Source organism: Lissotriton vulgaris, chromosome 4_1 (genome assembly GCF_964263255.1).
Source record: "Lissotriton vulgaris chromosome 4_1, aLisVul1.2, whole genome shotgun sequence".
NCBI lineage: Eukaryota > Metazoa > Chordata > Amphibia > Caudata > Salamandridae > Lissotriton > Lissotriton vulgaris.
The window spans coordinates 1,300,952,767-1,300,973,143 of NC_141691.1; the positions used below are offsets into that span (position 1 = coordinate 1,300,952,767).

General features: G+C 31.7%; 4 non-coding genes across 4 annotated transcripts; all 4 read right to left on the bottom strand.

The window, feature by feature from the left end:
- Positions 1–1,670: 1,670 nt before the first annotated feature.
- TRNAN-AUU (transfer RNA asparagine (anticodon AUU)) lies at positions 1,671–1,744 on the bottom strand. Its single transcript has one exon. It is a non-coding gene; the product is annotated as a tRNA-Asn (tRNA).
- Positions 1,745–3,391: 1,647 nt separating this feature from the next.
- On the bottom strand, positions 3,392–3,465 carry TRNAN-AUU (transfer RNA asparagine (anticodon AUU)). Its single transcript has one exon. It is a non-coding gene; the product is annotated as a tRNA-Asn (tRNA).
- A 2,486-nt stretch (positions 3,466–5,951) lies between these two features.
- On the bottom strand, positions 5,952–6,025 carry TRNAN-AUU (transfer RNA asparagine (anticodon AUU)). Its single transcript has one exon. It is a non-coding gene; the product is annotated as a tRNA-Asn (tRNA).
- A 5,096-nt stretch (positions 6,026–11,121) lies between these two features.
- Positions 11,122–11,195, bottom strand: TRNAI-AAU (transfer RNA isoleucine (anticodon AAU)). The gene has a single exon. It is a non-coding gene; the product is annotated as a tRNA-Ile (tRNA).
- Between the last annotated feature and the right edge of the window lie 9,182 nt (positions 11,196–20,377).

The following is a 20,377-nucleotide window of genomic DNA, read 5'->3' on the forward strand; positions in this document are numbered from 1 at the left end:
CATCTGAGCTAACAGGCCATTTTGCACAAATTGCTGGAAGTCCAGCATATGAAGAAGTGCTAATGATAGTTAACCCGGGAGATTTGGAAAGCTTAATTTCAGAGGTTTACCATGAAGTTAAAAATATATAATATCAACATGAAGAAACTAATATGACTTTAAAAGAATTACAATACGAGAGAGATTTTCATACTTAGTGTTAGAACTTAGAACCATTAATGTTTTTTCCATGTGTTTTAGCAATAAATAACAATTCATCACCTATATGCAATTGAATCATCTAATCATTCTATCAGCTTCCCCTCAAAGGAAATATAGACATACACATGATACAGAAGAAAATACATCTATTTTCAACATTAAAGGAGCATCAAGTATTGGCTTGGAGACTGATTGAAAGTATGTCCTTGGCATTTTTAACTTTATACTCTAAAGACTAAACTAATAGGCTCAATAAATATATAGCATACTATTGAAGAAATAGCAGATGATGAAGTGCTACCGATTGTTAACCCGGGATAGTTGGAAAGCTTTTATTCAGCTGTTTACATTCATACTATCTTTATATTTCATCAACAAGACAAAACAAAAATGACCTCAATAAATTGCAATAAATAAGAGATTTAGTTACTTGGCGTTAGAACTTAGAACCATTAATAGATATTCCAGGAGCTTTCAGAATAATAAGTAATTCTGCAACTATATCAAATGTATTCATCCAATCCTTCAAGCAGCGTTTGATCCATGGGGATAAACAGTCAAAAATGAGACACAAGAAAAATTTATCTTTTTTCAAACAATTAAACTTGGCCTGTACAGGGATCGAACCTGTGACCTTGGCGTTATTAGCACCACGTTCTAACCATCTGAGCTAACAGGCCATTTTGCACAAATTACTGGAAGTCCAGCATATGAAGAAGTGTTAATGATAGTTAACCCGGGAGATTTGGAAAGCTTAATTTCAGAGGTTTACCATGAAGTTATAAATATATAATATCAACATGAAGAAATTAATATGACTTTCAAAAAATTACAATACAAAAGAGATTTTCATACTTAGTGTTAGAACTTAGAACCATTAATGTTTTTTCCATGTGTTTTAGCAATAAATAACAATTCATCACCTATATGCAATTGAATCATCTAATCATTCTATCAGCTTCCCCTCAAAGGAAATATAGACATACACATGATACAGAAGAAAATACATCTATTTTCAACATTAAAGGAGCATCAAGTATTGGCTTGGAGACTGATTGAAAGCATGTCCTTGGCATTTTTAACTTTATGCTCTAAAGACTAAACTACTAGGCTCACTAAATATATAGCATACTATTGAGGAAATAGCAGATGATGAAGTGCTACCGATTGTTAACCCGGGATAGTTGGAAAGCTTATATTCAGGTGTTTACATTCATACTATCTTTATATTTCATCAACAAGACAATACAAAAATGACCTCAATAAATTGCAATAAATAAGAGATGTAGTTACTTAGCGTTAGAACTTAGAACCATTAATAGATAATCCAGGAGCTTTCAGAATAATAATTAATTCTACAACTATATCAAATGTTTTCATCCAATCCTTCAAGCAGCGTTTGATCCAAGGTGATAAACAGTCAAAAATGAGACACAAGAAAAATTAATCTTTTTTCAAACAATTAAACTTGGCCTGTACAGGGATCGAACCTGTGACCTTAGCGTTAATAGCACCACACTCTAACCATCTGAGCTAACAGGCCATTTTGCACAAATTGCTGGAAGTCCAGCATATGAAGAAGTGCTAATGATAGTTAACCAGGGAGATTTGGAAAGCTTAATTTCAGAGGTTTACCATGAAGTTATAAATATATAATATCAACATGAAGAAACTAATATGACTTTAAAAGAATTACAATACGAGAGAGATTTTCATACTTAGTGTTAGAACTTAGAACCATTAATGTTTTTTCCATGTGTTTTAGCAATAAATAACAATTCATCACCTATATGCAATTGATTCATTTAATCATTCTATCAGCTTCCCCTCAAAATAAATATAGAGATACACATGATACAGAAGAAAATACATCTATTTTCAACATTAAAGGAGCATCAAGTATTGGCTTGGAGACTGATTGAAAGTATGTCCTTGGCATTTTTAACTTTATGCTCTAAAGACTAAACTAATAGGCTCAATAAATATATAGCATACTATTGAAGAAATAGCAGATGATGAAGTGCTACCGATTGTTAACCCGGCATGGTTGGAAAGCTTATATTCAGCTGTTTACATTCATACTATCTTTATATTTCATCAACAAGAAAAAACAAAAATGACCTCAATAAATTGCAATAAATAAGAATTTTAGTTACTTGGCGTAAGAACTTAGAACCATTAATAGGTATTCCAGGAGCTTTCATAATAATAATTAATTCTACAACTATATCAAATGTATTCATCCAATCCTTCAAGCAGCATTTGATCCAAGGTGATAAACAGTCAAAAATGAGACACAAGAAAAATTAATCTTTTTTCAAATAATTAAACTAGGCCTGTACAGGGATCGAACCTGTGACCTTGGCGTTATTAGCACCACGCTCTAACCATCTGAGCTAACAGGCCATTTTGCACAAGTTCCTGGAAGTCCAGCATATGAAGAAGTGCTAATGATAACCCGGGAGATTTGGAAAGCTTAATTTCAGAGGTTTACCATGAAGTTATAAATATATAATATCAACATGAAGAAATTAATATGACTTTAAAAAATTACAATACAAAAGAGATTTTCATACTTAGTGTTAGAACTTAGAACCATTAATGTTTTTTCCATGTGTTTTAGCAATAAATAACAATTCATCACCTATATGCAATTGAATCATCTAATCATTCTATCAGCTTCCCCTCAAAGGAAATATAGACATACACCTGATACAGAAGAAAATACATCTATTTTCAACATTAAAGGAGCATCAAGTATTGGCTTGGAGACTGATTGAAAGCATGTCCTTGGCATTTTTAACTTTATGCTCTAAAGACTAAACTACTAGGCTCACTAAATATATAGCATACTATTGAGGAAATAGCAGATGATGAAGTGCTACCGATTGTTAACCCGGGATAGTTGGAAAGCTTATATTCAGCTGTTTACATTCATACTATCTTTATATTTCATCAACAAGACAAAACAAAAATGACCTCAATCAATTGCAATAAATAAGAGATGTAGTTACTTAGCATTAGAACTTAGAACCATTAATAGATATTCCAGGAGCTTTCAGAATAATAATTAATTCTACAACTATATCAAATGTTTTCATCCAATCCTTCAAGCAGCGTTTGATCCAAGGTGATAAAGAGTCAAAAATGAGACACAAGAAAAATTAATCTTTTTTCAAACAATTAAACTTGGCCTGTACAGGGATCGAACCTGTGACCTTAGCGTTAATAGCACCACACTCTAACCATCTGAGCTAACAGGCCATTTTGCACAAATTGCTGGAAGTCTAGCATATGAAGGAGTGCTAATGATAGTTAACCCGGGGGATTTGGAAAGCTTAATTTCAGAGGTTTACCATGAAGTTATAAATATACAATATCAACATGAAGAAACTAATATGACTTTAAAAGAATTACAATACGAGAGAGATTTTCATACTTAGTGTTAGAACTTAGAACCATTAATGTTTTTTCCATGTGTTTTAGCAATAAATAACAATTCATCACCTATATGCAATTGATTCATTTAATCATTCTATCAGCTTCCCCTCAAAATAAATATAGAGATACACATGATACAGAAGAAAATACATCTATTTTCAACATTAAAGGAGCATCAAGTATTGGCTTGGAGACTGATTGAAAGTATGTCCTTGGCATTTTTAACTTTATGCTCTAAAGACTAAACTAATAGGCTCAAAATAGCAGATGATGAAGTGCTACCGATTGTTAACCCGGCATGGTTGGAAAGCTTATATTCAGCTGTTTACATTCATACTATCTTTATATTTCATCAACAAGAAAAAACAAAAATGACCTCAATAAATTGCAATAAATAAGAGATTTAGTTACTTGGCATAAGAACTTAGAACCATTAATAGGTATTCCAGGAGCTTTCATAATAATAATTAATTCTACAACTATATCAAATGTATTCATCCAATCCTTGAAGCAGCATTTGATCCAAGGTGATAAACAGTCAAAAATGAGACACAAGAAAAATTAATCTTTTTTCAAATAATTAAACTAGGCCTGTACAGGTATCGAACCTGTGACCTTGGCGTTATTAGCACCACGCTCTAACCATCTGAGCTAACAGGCCATTTTGCACAAGTTCCTGGAAGTCCAGCATATGAAGAAGTGCTAATGATAACCCGGGAGATTTGGAAAGCTTAATTTCAAAGGTTTACCATGAAGTTATAAATATATAATATCAACATGAAGAAACTAATATGACTTTAAAAGAATTACAATACGAGAGAGATTTTCATACTTAGTGTTAGAACTTAGAACCATTAATGTTTTTTCCATGTATTTTAGCAATAAATAACAATTCATCACTTATATGCAATTGACTCATTTAATCATTCTATCAGCTTCCCCTCAAAGGAAATATATAGATACACACGATACAGAAGAAAATACATCTATTTTCAACATTAAAGGAGCATCAAGTATTGGCTTGGAGACTGATTGAAAGTATTTCCTTGGCATTTTTAACTTTATGCTCTAAAGACTAAACTAATAGGCTCAATAAATATATAGCATACTATTGAAGAAATAGCAGATGATGAAGTGATACCGATTGTTAACCCGGGATAATTGGAAAGCTAATATTCAGCTGTTTACATTCATACTATCTTTATATTTCATCAACAAGACAAAACAAAAATTACCTCAATAAATTGCAATAAATAAGAGATTTAGTTACTTGGCGTTAGAACTTAGAACCATTAATAGATATTCCAGGAGCTTTCAGAATAATAATTATTTCTACAACTATATCAAATGTATTCATCCAATCCTTCAAGCAGCGTTTGATCCAAGATGATAAACAGTCAAAAATGAGACACAAGAAAAATTAATCTTTTTTCAAACAATTAAACTTGGCCTGTACAGGGATCGAACCAGTGACCTTGGCGTTATTAGCACCACGCTCTAACCATCTGAGCTAACAGGCCATTGTGCACAAATTCCTGGAAGTCCAGCATATGAAGAAGAGCTAATGATAGTTAACCAGGGAGATTTGGAAAGCTTAATTTCAGAGGTTTACCATGAAGTTATAAATATATAATATCAACATGAAGAAACTAATATGACTTTAAAAAAATTACAATACAAAAGAGATTTTCATACTTAGTGTTGGAACTTAGAACCATTAATGTTTTTTCCATGTATTTTAGCAATAAATAACAATTCATCACTTATATGCAATTGACTCATTTAATCATTCTATCAGCTTCCCCTCAAAGGAAATATATAGATACACACGATACAGAAGAAAATACATCTATTTTCAACATTAAAGGAGCATCAAGTATTGGCTTGGAGACTGATTGTAAGTATGTCCTTGGCATTTTTAACTTTATGCTCTAAAGACTAAACTAATAGGCTCAATAAATATATAGCATACTATTGAAGAAATAGAAGATGGTGAAGTGCTACCGATTGTTAACCCGGGATAGTTGGAAAGCTTATATTCAGCTGTTTACATTCATACTATCTTTATATTTCATCAACAGGACAAAACAAAAATGACATCAATAAATTGCAATAAATAAGAGATTTAGTTACTTGGCGTTAGAACTTAGAACCATTAATAGATATTCCAGGAGATTTCTGAATAATAATTAATTCTACAACTATATCAAATGTATTCATCCAATCCTTCAAGCAGCGTTTGATCCAAGGTAATAAACAGTCAAAAATGAGACACAAGAAAAAGTAATCTTTTTTCAAACAATTAAACTTGGCCTGTACAGGGATCGAACCTGTGACCTTAGCGTTAATAGCACCACACTCTAACCATCTGAGCTAACAGGCCATTTTGCACAAATTACTGGAAGTCCAGCATATGAAGAAGTGCTAATGATAGTTAACCCGGGAGATTTGGAAAGCTTAATTTCAGAGGTTTACCATGAAGTTATAAATATATAATATCAACATGAAGAAACTAATATGACTTTAAAAGAATTACAATACGAGAGAGATTTTCATACTTAGTGTTAGAACTTAGAACCATTAATGTTTTTTCCATGTGTTTTAGCAATAAATAACAATTCATCACCTATATGCAATTGATTCATTTAATCATTCTATCAGCTTCCCCTCAAAATAAATATAGAGATACACATGATACAGAAGAAAATACATCTATTTTCAACATTAAAGGAGCATCAAGTATTGGCTTGGAGACTGATTGAAAGTATGTCCTTGGCATTTTTAACTTTATGCTCTAAAGACTAAACTAATAGGCTCAATAAATATATAGCATACTATTGAAGAAATAGCAGATGATGAAGTGCTACCGATTGTTAACCCGGCATGGTTGGAAAGCTTATATTCAGCTGTTTACATTCATACTATCTTTATATTTCATGAACAAGAAAAAACAAAAATGACCTCAATAAATTGCAATAAATAAGAGATTTAGTTACTTGGCGTAAGAACTTAGAACCATTAATAGGTATTCCAGGAGCTTTCATAATAATAATTAATTCTACAACTATATCAAATGTATTCATCCAATCCTTCAAGCAGCATTTGATCCAAGGTGATAAACAGTCAAAAATGAGACACAAGAAAAATTAATCTTTTTTCAAATAATTAAACTAGGCCTGTACAGGTATCGAACCTGTAACCTTGGCGTTATTAGCACCACGCTCTAACCATCTGAGCTAACAGGCCATTTTGCACAAGTTCCTGGAAGTCCAGCATATGAAGAAGTGCTAATGATAACCCGGGAGATTTGGAAAGCTTAATTTCAAAGGTTTACCATGAAGTTATAAATATATAATATCAACATGAAGAAACTAATATGACTTTAAAAAAACTACAATACAAAAGAGATTTTCATACTTAGTCTTAGAACTTAGAACCATTAATGTTTTTTCCATGTGTTTTAGCAATAAATAACAATTCATCACCTATATGCAATTGAATCATCTAATCATTCTATCAGCTTCACCTTAAAGGAAATATAGAGACCTACACATGATACAGAAGAAAATACATCTATTTTCAACATTAAAGGAGCATCAAGTATTGGCTTGGAGACTGATTGAAATTATGTCCTTGGCATTTTTAACTTCATGCTCTAAAGACTAAACTAATAGGCTCAATAAATATATAGCATACTATTGAAGAAATAGCAGATGATGAAGTGATACCGATTGTTAACCCGGGATAGTTGGAAAGCTTATATTCAGCTGTTTACATTCATACTATCTTCATATTTCATCAACAAGACAAAACAAAAATGACCTCAATAAATTGCAATAAATAGGAGATTTAAGTACTTGGCGTCAGAACTTAGAACCATTAATAGATATTCCAGGAGCTTTCAGAATAATAATTAATTCTACAACTATATCAAATGTATTCATCCAATCCTTCAAGCAGCGTTTGATCCAAGGTGATAAACAGTCAAAAATGAGACACAAGAAAAATTAATCTTTTTTCAAACAATTAAACTTGGCCCGTGTAGGGATCGAACCTCTGACCTTGGCGTTATTAGCACCACACTCTAACCATCTGAGCTAACAGGCCATTTTGCACAATTTCCTGGAAGTCCAGCATATGAAGAAGTGCTAATGATAACCCGGGAGATTTGGAAAGCTTAATTTCGGAGATTTACCATGAAGTTATAAATATATAATATCAACATAAAGAAACTAATATGACTTTAAAAAAAATTACAATACAAAAGAGATTTTCATACTTAGTGTTAGAACTTAGAACTATTAATGCTTTTTCCATGTGTTTTAGCAATAAATAACAATTCATCACCTATATGCAATTGATTCATTTAATCATTCTATCAGCTTCCCCTCAAAATAAATATAGAGATACATATGATACAGAAGAAAATACATCTATTTTCAACATTAAAGGAGCATCAAGTATTGGCTTGGAGACTGATTGAAAGTATGTCCTTGGCATTTTTAACTTTATGCTCTAAAGACTAAATTAATAGGCTCAATAAATATATAGCATACTATGGAAGAAATAGCAGATGATGAAGTGCTACCGATTGTTAACCCGGGATAGTTGGAAAGCTTATATTCAGCTGTTTACATTCATACTATCTTTATATTTCATCAACAAGACAAAACAAAAATGACCTCAATAAATTGCAATAAATAAGAGATTTAGTTACTTGGCGTTAGAACTTAGAACCATTAATAGATATACCAGGAGCTTTCAGAATAATAATTAATTCTACAACAATATCAAATGTATTCATCCAATCCTTCAAGCAGCGTTTGATCCAAGGTGATAAACAGTCAAAAATGAGACACAAGAAAAATTAATCTTTTCCAAACAATTAAACTTGGCCTGTACAGGGATCGAACCTGTGACCTTGGCGTTATTAGCACCACGCTCTAACCATCTGAGCTAAAAGGCCATTTTGCACAAGTTCCTGGAAGTCCAGCATATGAAGAATTGCTAATGATAGTTAACCCGGGAGATTTGGAAAGCTTAATTTCAGAGGTGTACCATGAAGTTATAAATATATAATATCAACATGAAGAAACTAATATGACTTTAAAAAAATTACAATACAAAAGAGATTTTCATACTTAGTGTTAGAACTTAGAACCATTAATGTTTTTTCCATGTATTTTAGCAATAAATAACAATTCATCACTTATATGCAATTGACTCATTTAATCATTCTATCAGCTTCCCCTCAAAGGAAATATATAGATACACACGATACAGAAGAAAATACATCTATTTTCAACATTAAAGGAGCATCAAGTATTGGCTTGGAGACTGATTGAAAGTATTTCCTTGGCATTTTTAACTTTATGCTCTAAAGACTAAACTAATAGGCTCAATAAATATATAGCATACTATTGAAGAAATAGCAGATGATGAAGTGATACCGATTGTTAACCCGGGATAGTTGGAAAGCTTATATTCAGCTGTTTACATTCATACTATCTTTATATTTCATCAACAAGACAAAACAAAAATTACCTCAATAAATTGCAATAAATAAGAGATTTAGTTACTTGGCGTTAGAACTTAGAACCATTAATAGATATTCCAGGAGCTTTCAGAATAATAATTATTTCTACAACTATATCAAATGTATTCATCCAATCCTTCAAGCAGCGTTTGATCCAAGATGATAAACAGTCAAAAATGAGACACAAGAAAAATTAATCTTTTTTCAAACAATTAAACTTGGCCTGTACAGGGATCGAACCAGTGACCTTGGCGTTATTAGCACCACGCTCTAACCATCTGAGCTAACAGGCCATTGTGCACAAATTCCTGGAAGTCCAGCATATGAAGAAGAGCTAATGATAGTTAACCAGGGAGATTTGGAAAGCTTAATTTCAGAGGTTTAACATGAAGTTATAAATATATAATATCAACATGAAGAAACTAATATGACTTTAAAAAAATTACAATACAAAAGAGATTTTCATACTTAGTGTTAGAACTTAGAACCATTAATGTTTTTTCCATGTATTTTAGCAATAAATAACAATTCATCACTTATATGCAATTGACTAATTTAATCATTCTATCAGCTTCCCCTCAAAGGAAATATATAGATACACACGATACAGAAGAAAATACATCTATTTTCAACATTAAAGGAGCATCAAGTATTGGCTTGGAGACTGATTGAAAGTATTTCCTTGGCATTTTTAACTTTATGCTCTAAAGACTAAACTAATAGGCTCAATAAATATATAGCATACTATTGAAGAAATAGCAGATGATGAAGTGATCCCGATTGTTAACCCGGGATAGTTGGAAAGCTTATATTCAGCTGTTTACATTCATACTATCTTTATATTTCATCAACAAGACAAAACAAAAATTACCTCAATAAATTGCAATAAATAAGAGATTTAGTTACTTGGCGTTAGAACTTAGAACCATTAATAGATATTCCAGGAGCTTTCAGAATAATAATTATTTCTACAACTATATCAAATGTATTCATCCAATCCTTCAAGCAGCGTTTGATCCAAGATGATAAACAGTCAAAAATGAGACACAAGAAAAATTAATCTTTTTTCAAACAATTAAACTTTGCCTGTACAGGGATCGAACCAGTGACCTTGGCGTTATTAGCACCACGCTCTAACCATCTGAGCTAACAGGCCATTGTGCACAAATTCCTGGAAGTCCAGCATATGAAGAAGAGCTAATGATAGTTAACCAGGGAGATTTGGAAAGCTTAATTTCAGAGGTTTACCATGAAGTTATAAATATATAATATCAACATGAAGAAACTAATATGACTTTAAAAAAATTACAATACAAAAGAAATTTTCATACTTAAAGTTAGAACTTAGAACCATTAATGTTTTTTCCATGTATTTTAGCAATAAATAACAATTCATCACTTATATGCAATTGACTCATTTAATCATTCTATCAGCTTCCCCTCAAAGGAAATATATAGATACACACGATACAGAAGAAAATACATCTATTTTCAACATTAAAGGAGCATCAAGTATTGGCTTGGAGACTGATTGAAAGTATGTCCTTGGCATTTTTAACTTTATGCTCTAAAGACTAAACTAATAGGCTCAATAAATATATAGCATACTATTGAAGAAATAGAAGATGGTGAAGTGCTACCGATTGTTAACCCGGGATAGTTGGAAAGCTTATATTCAGCTGTTTACATTCATACTATCTTTATATTTCATCAACAAGACAAAACAAAAATGACCTCAATAAATTGCAATAAATAAGAGATTTAGTTACTTGGCGTTAGAACTTAGAACCATTAGTAGATATTCCAGGAGCTTTCAGAATAATAATTAATTCTACAACTATATCAAATGTATTCATCCAATCCTTCAAGCAGCGTTTGATCCAAGGTGATAAACAGTCAAAAATGAGACAAGAAAAATTAATCTTTTTTCAAACAATTAAACTTGGCCTGTACAGGGATCGAACCTGTGACCTTGGCGTTATTAGCACCACGCTCTAACCATCTGAGCTAACAGGCCATTTTGCACAAATTCCTGGAAGTCCAGCATATGAAGAAGTGCTAATGATAGTTAACCCGGGAGATTTGGAAAGCTTAATTTCAGAGGTTTACCATGAAGTTATAAATATATAATATCAACATGAAGAAACTAATATGACTTTAAAAAAATAACAATACGAGAGAGATTTTCATACTAAGTGTTAGAACTTAGAACCATTAATGTTTTTTCATGTGTTTTAGCAATAAATAACAATTCATCACCTATATGCAATTGATTCATTTAATCATTCTATCAGCTTCCCCTCAAAATAAATATAGAGATACACATGATACAGAAGAAAATACATCTATTTTCAACATTAAAGGAGCATCAAGTTTTGGCTTGGAGACTGATTGAAAGTATGTCCTTGGCATTTTTAACTTTATGCTCTAAAGACTAATCTAATAGGCTCAATAAATATATAGCATACTATTGAAGAAATAGCAGATGATGAAGTGCTACCGATTGTTAACCCGGGATAGTTGGAAAGCTTATATTCAGCTGTTTACATTCATACTATCTTTATATTTCATCAACAAGACAAAACAAAAATGACCTCAATATATTGCAATAAATAAGAGATTTAGTTACTTGGCATTAGAACTTAGAACCATTAATAGATATTCCAGGAGCTTTCAGAATAATAATTAATTCTGCAACTATATCAAATGTATTCATCCAATCCTTCAAGCAACGTTTGATCCAAGGTGATAAACAGTCAAAAATGAGACACAAGAAAATTAATCTTTTTTCAAACAATTAAACTTGGCCTGTACAGGGATCGAACCTGTGCCCTTGGCGTTATTAGCACCACACTCTAACCATCTGAGCTAACAGGCCATTTTGCACAAATTCCTGGAAGTCTAGCATATGAAGAAGTGCTAATGATAGTTAACCCGGGAGGTTTGGAAAGCTTAATTTCAGAGGTTTACCATGAAGTTATAAATATATAATATATATTTATGAAGAAACTAATATGACTTTAAAAAAATTACAATACAAAAGAGATTTTCATACTTAGTGTAGAACTTAGAACCATTAATGTTTTTTCCATGTGTGTTTTAGCAATAAATAACAATTCATCACCTATATGCAATTGATTCATTTAATCATACTGTCAGCTTACCCTCAAAGGAAATATAGAGATACACATGATACAGAAGAAAATACATCTATTTTCAACATTAAAGGAGCATCAAGTATTGGCTTGGAGACGGATTGTAAGTATGTTCTTGGCATTTTTAACTTTATGCTCTAAAGACAAAACTAATAGGTTTAATAAATATATAGCATACTATTGAAGAAATAGCAGATGATGAAGTGCTACCGATTGTTAACCCGGGATAATTGGAAAGCTTATATTCAGCTGTTTACATTCATACTATCTTTATATTTCATCAACAAGACAAAACAAAAATGACCTCAATAAATTGCAATAAATAAGAGATTTAGTTACTTGGCGTTAGAACTTAGAACCATTAATAGATATTCCAGGAGCTTTCAGAATAATAATGAATTCTACAACTATATCAAATGTATTCATCCAATCCTTCAAGAAGCGTTTGATCCAAGGTGATAAACAGTCAAAAATGAGACACAAGAAAAATTATCTTTTTTTAAACAATTAAACTTGGCCTGTACAGGGATCGAACCTGTGACCTTGGCGTTATTAGCACCACGCTCTAACCATCTGAGCTAACAGACCATTTTGCACAAATTGCTGGAAGTCCAGCATATGAAGAAGTGCTAATGATAGTTAACCCGGGAGATTTGGAAAGCTTAATTTCAGAGGTTTACCATGAAGTTAAAAATATATAATATCAACATGAAGAAACTAATATGACTTTAAAAGAATTACAATACGAGAGAGATTTTCATACTTAGTGTTAGAACTTAGAACCATTAATGTTTTTTCCATGTGTTTTAGCAATAAATAACAATTCATCACCTATATGCAATTGAATCATCTAATCATTCTATCAGCTTCCCCTCAAAGGAAATATAGACATACACATGATACAGAAGAAAATACATCTATTTTCAACATTAAAGGAGCATCAAGTATTGGCTTGGAGACTGATTGAAAGTATGTCCTTGGCATTTTTAACTTTATGCTCTAAAGACTAAACTAATAGGCTCAATAAATATATAGCATACTATTGAAGAAATAGCAGATGATGAAGTGCTACCGATTGTTAACCCGGGATAGTTGGAAACCTTATATTCAGCTGTTTACATTCATACTATCTTTATATTTCATCAACAAGACAAAACAAAAATGACCTCAATAAATTGCAATAAATAAGAGATTTAGTTACTTGGCGTTAGAACTTAGAACCATTAATAGATATTCCAGGAGCTTTCAGAATAATAATTAATTCTAAAACTATATCAAATGTATTCATCCAATCCTTCAAGCAGCGTTTGATCCAAGGTGATAAACAGTCAAAAATGAGACACAAGAAAAATTAATATTTTTTCAAACAATTAAACTTGGCCTGTACAGGTTTCGAACCTGTGACCTTGGCGTTATTAGCAACACGCTCTAACCATCTGAGCTAACAGGCCATTTTGCACAAGTTCTTGGAAGTCCAGCATATGAAGAATTGCTAATGATAGTTAACCCGGGAGATTTGGAAAGCTTAATTTCAGAGGTTTACCATGAAGTTATAAATATATAATATCAACATGAAGAAACTAATATGACTTTAACAAAATTACAATACAAAAGGTATTTTCATACTTAGTGTTAGAACTTAGAACCATTAATGTTTTTTCCATGTGTTTTAGCAATAAATAACAATTCATCACCTATATGCAATTGAATCATCTAATCATTCTATCAGCTTCCCCTCAAAGAAAATATAGACATACACATGATACAGAAGAAAATACATCTATTTTCAACATTAAAGGAGCATCAAGTATTGGCCTGGAGACTGATTGAAAGTATGTCCTTGGCATTTTTAACTTTATGCTCTAAAGACTAAACTAATAGGCTCAATAAATATATAGCATACTATTGAAGAAATAGCAGATGATGAAGTGCTACCGATTGTTAACCCGGGATAGTTGGAAAGCTTATATTCAGCTGTTTACATTCATACTATCTTTATATTTCATCAACAAGACAAAAAAAAATGACCTCAATAAATTGCAATAAATAAGAGATTTAGTTACTTGGCGTTAGAACTTAAAACCATTAATAGATATTCCAGGAGCTTTCAGAATAATAAATAATTCTGCAACTATATCAAATGTATTCATCCAATCCTTCAAGCAGTGTTTGATCCAAGGGGATAAACAGTCAAAAATTAGACACAAGAAAAATTAATCTTTTTTCAAACAATTAAACTTGGCCTGTACAGGGATCGGACCTGTGACCTTGGCGTTATTAGCACCACACTCTGACCATCTGAGCTAACAGGCCATTTTGCACAAATTCCTGGAAGTCTAGCATATGAAGAAGTGCTAATGATAGTTAACCCGGGAGGTTTGGAAAGCTTAATTTCAGAGGTTTACCATGAAGTTATAAATATATAATATCAACATGAAGAAACTAATATGACTTTAAAAAAACTTACAATACAAAAGAGATTTTCATACTTAGTGTAGAACTTAGAACCATTAATGTTTTTTCCATGTGTTTTAGCAACAAATAACAATTCATCACCTATATGCAATGGATTCATTTAATCATTCTATCAGCTTCCCCTCAAAGGAAATATAGAGATACACATGATACAGAAGAAAATACATCTATTTTCAACATTAAAGGAGCATCAAGTATTGGCTTGGAGACGGATTGTAAGTATGTCCTTGGCATGTTTAACTTTATGCTCTAAAGACAAAACTAATAGGCTCACTAAATATATAGCATACTATTGAAGAAATAGCAGATGATGAAGTGCTACTGATTGTTAACCCGGGATAGTTGGAAAGCTTATATTCAGCTGTTTACATTCATACTATCTTTATATTTCATCAACAAGACAAAACAAAAATGACCTCAATAAATTGCAATAAATAAGAGATTTAGTTACTTGGCGTTAGAACTTAGAACCATTAATAGATATACCAGGAGCTTTCAGAATAATAATTAATTCTACAACAATATCAAATGTATTCATCCAATCCTTCAAGCAGCGTTTGATCCAAGGTGATAAACAGTCAAAAATGAGACACAAGAAAAATTAATCTTTTCCAAACAATTAAACTTGTCCTGTACAGGGATCGAACCAGTGACCTTGGCGTTATTAGCACAACGCTCTAACCATCTGAGCTAAAAGGCCATTTTGCACAAGTTCCTGGAAGTCCAGCATATGAAGAATTGCTAATGATAGTTAACCCGGGAGATTTGGAAAGCTTAATTTCAGAGGTGTACCATGAAGTTATAAATATATAATATCAACATGAAGAAACTAATATGACTTTAAAAAAATTACAATACAAAAGAGATTTTCATACTTAGTGTTAGAACTTAGAACCATTAATGTTTTTTCCATGTATTTTAGCAATAAATAACAATTCATCACTTATATGCAATTGACTCATTTAATCATTCTATCAGCTTCCCCTCAAAGGAAATATATAGATACACACGATACAGAAGAAAATACATCTATTTTCAACATTAAAGGAGCATCAAGTATTGGCTTGGAGACTGATTGAAAGTATTTCCTTGGCATTTTTAACTTTATGCTCTAAAGACTAAACTAATAGGCTCAATAAATATATAGCATACTATTGAAGAAATAGCAGATGATGAAGTGATACCGATTGTTAACCCGGGATAGTTGGAAAGCTTATATTCAGCTGTTTACATTCATACTATCTTTATATTTCATCAACAAGACAAAACAAAAATTACCTCAATAAATTGCAATAAATAAGAGATTTAGTTACTTGGCGTTAGAACTTAGAACCATTAATAGATATTCCAGGAGCTTTCAGAATAATAATTATTTCTACAACTATATCAAATGTATTCATCCAATCCTTCAAGCAGCGTTTGATCCAAGATGATAAACAGTCAAAAATGAGACACAAGAAAAATTAATCTTTTTTCAAACAATTAAACTTGGCCTGTACAGGGATCGAACCAGTGACCTTGGCGTTATTAGCACCACGCTCTAACCATCTGAGCTAACAGGCCATTGTGCACAAATTCCTGGAAGTCCAGCATATGAAGAAGAGCTAATGATAGTTAACCAGGGAGATTTGGAAAGCTTAATTTCAGAGGTTTAACATGAAGTTATAAATATATAATATCAACATGAAGAAACTAATATGACTTTAAAAAAATTACAATACAAAAGAGATTTTCATACTTAGTGTTAGAACTTAGAACCATTAATGTTTTTTCCATGTATTTTAGCAATAAATAACAATTCATCACTTATATGCAATTGACTAATTTAATCATTCTATCAGCTTCCCCTCAAAGGAAATATATAGATACACACGATACAGAAGAAAATACATCTATTTTCAACATTAAAGGAGCATCAAGTATTGGCTTGGAGACTGATTGAAAGTATTTCCTTGGCATTTTTAACTTTATGCTCTAAAGACTAAACTAATAGGCTCAATAAATATATAGCATACTATTGAAGAAATAGCAGATGATGAAGTGATCCCGATTGTTAACCCGGGATAGTTGGAAAGCTTATATTCAGCTGTTTACATTCATACTATCTTTATATTTCATCAACAAGACAAAAAAAAATGACCTCAATAAATTGCAATAAATAAGAGATTTAGTTACTTGGCGTTAGAACTTAAAACCATTAATAGATATTCCAGGAGCTTTCAGAATAATAAATAATTCTGCAACTATATCAAATGTATTCATCCAATCCTTCAAGCAGTGTTTGATCCAAGGGGATAAACAGTCAAAAATGAGACACAAGAAAAATTAATCTTTTTTCAAACAATTAAACTTGGCCTGTACAGGGATCGAACCAGTGACCTTGGCGTTATTAGCACCACGCTCTAACCATCTGAGCTAACAGGCCATTGTGCACAAATTCCTGGAAGTCCAGCATATGAAGAAGAGCTAATGATAGTTAACCAGGGAGATTTGGAAAGCTTAATTTCAGAGGTTTACCATGAAGTTATAAATATATAATATCAACATGAAGAAACTAATATGACTTTAAAAAAATTACAATACAAAAGAGATTTTCATACTTAGTGTTAGAACTTAGAACCATTAATGTTTTTTCCATGTATTTTAGCAATAAATAACGTTTCATCACCTATATGCAATTGATTCATTTAATCATTCTATCAGCTTCCCCTCAAAATAAATATAGAGATACACATGATACAGAAGAAAATACATCTATTTTCAACATTAAAGGAGCATCAAGTTTTGGCTTGGAGACTGATTGAAAGTATGTCCTTGGCATTTTTAACTTTATGCTCTAAAGACTAATCTAATAGGCTCAATAAATATATAGCATACTATTGAAGAAATAGCAGATGATGAAGTGCTACCGATTGTTAACCCGGGATAGTTGGAAAGCTTATATTCAGCTGTTTACATTCATACTATCTTTATATTTCATCAACAAGACAAAACAAAAATGACCTCAATATATTGCAATAAATAAGAGATTTAGTTACTTGGCATTAGAACTTAGAACCATTAATAGATATTCCAGGAGCTTTCAGAATAATAATTAATTCTGCAACTATATCAAATGTATTCATCCAATCCTTCAAGCAACGTTTGATCCAAGGTGATAAACAGTCAAAAATGAGACACAAGAAAATTAATCTTTTTTCAAACAATTAAACTTGGCCTGTACAGGGATCGAACCTGTGCCCTTGGCGTTATTAGCACCACACTCTAACCATCTGAGCTAACAGGCCATTTTGCACAAATTCCTGGAAGTCTAGCATATGAAGAAGTGCTAATGATAGTTAACCCGGGAGGTTTGGAAAGCTTAATTTCAGAGGTTTACCATGAAGTTATAAATATATAATATATATTTATGAAGAAACTAATATGACTTTAAAAAAATTACAATACAAAAGAGATTTTCATACTTAGTGTAGAACTTAGAACCATTAATGTTTTTTCCATGTGTGTTTTAGCAATAAATAACAATTCATCACCTATATGCAATTGATTCATTTAATCATACTGTCAGCTTACCCTCAAAGGAAATATAGAGATACACATGATACAGAAGAAAATACATCTATTTTCAACATTAAAGGAGCATCAAGTATTGGCTTGGAGACGGATTGTAAGTATGTTCTTGGCATTTTTAACTTTATGCTCTAAAGACAAAACTAATAGGTTTACTAAATATATAGCATACTATTGAAGAAATAGCAGATGATGAAGTGCTACCGATTGTTAACCCGGGATAATTGGAAAGCTTATATTCAGCTGTTTACATTCATACTATCTTTATATTTCATCAACAAGACAAAACAAAAATGACCTCAATAAATTGCAATAAATAAGAGATTTAGTTACTTGGCGTTAGAACTTAGAACCATTAATAGATATTCCAGGAGCTTTCAGAATAATAATGAATTCTACAACTATATCAAATGTATTCATCCAATCCTTCAAGAAGCGTTTGATCCAAGGTGATAAACAGTCAAAAATGAGACACAAGAAAAATTATCTTTTTTTAAACAATTAAACTTGGCCTGTACAGGGATTGAACCTGTGACCTTGGCGTTATTAGCACCACGCTCTAACCATCTGAGCTAACAGACCATTTTGCACAAATTGCTGGAAGTCCAGCATATGAAGAAGTGCTAATGATAGTTAACCCGGGAGATTTGGAAAGCTTAATTTCAGAGGTTTACCATGAAGTTAAAAATATATAATATCAACATGAAGAAACTAATATGACTTTAAAAGAATTACAATACGAGAGAGATTTTCATACTTAGTGTTAGAACTTAGAACCATTAATGTTTTTTCCATGTGTTTTAGCAATAAATAACAATTCATCACCTATATGCAATTGAATCATCTAATCATTCTATCAGCTTCCCCTCAAAGGAAATATAGACATACACATGATACAGAAGAAAATACATCTATTTTCAACATTAAAGGAGCATCAAGTATTGGCTTGGAGACTGATTGAAAGTATGTCCTTGGCATTTTTAACTTTATGCTCTAAAGACTAAACTAATAGGCTCAATAAATATATAGCATACTATTGAAGAAATAGCAGATGATGAAGTGCTACCGATTGTTAACCCGGGATAGTTGGAAACCTTATATTCAGCTGTTTACATTCATACTATCTTTATATTTCATCAACAAGACAAAACAAAAATGACCTCAATAAATTGCAATAAATAAGAGATTTAGTTACTTGGCGTTAGAACTTAGAACCATTAATAGATATTCCAGGAGCTTTCAGAATAATAATTAATTCTAAAACTATATCAAATGTATTCATCCAATCCTTCAAGCAGCGTTTGATCCAAGGTGATAAACAGTCAAAAATGAGACACAAGAAAAATTAATATTTTTTCAAACAATTAAACTTGGCCTGTACAGGTTTCGAACCTGTGACCTTGGCGTTATTAGCAACACGCTCTAACCATCTGAGCTAACAGGCCATTTTGCACAAGTTCTTGGAAGTCCAGCATATGAAGAATTGCTAATGATAGTTAACCCGGGAGATTTGGAAAGCTTAATTTCAGAGGTTTACCATGAAGTTATAAATATATAATATCAACATGAAGAAACTAATATGACTTTAACAAAATTACAATACAAAAGGTATTTTCATACTTAGTGTTAGAACTTAGAACCATTAATGTTTTTTCCATGTGTTTTAGCAATAAATAACAATTCATCACCTATATGCAATTGAATCATCTAATCATTCTATCAGCTTCCCCTCAAAGAAAATATAGACATACACATGATACAGAAGAAAATACATCTATTTTCAACATTAAAGGAGCATCAAGTATTGGCCTGGAGACTGATTGAAAGTATGTCCTTGGCATTTTTAACTTTATGCTCTAAAGACTAAACTAATAGGCTCAATAAATATATAGCATACTATTGAAGAAATAGCAGATGATGAAGTGCTACCGATTGTTAACCCGGGATAGTTGGAAAGCTTATATTCAGCTGTTTACATTCATACTATCTTTATATTTCA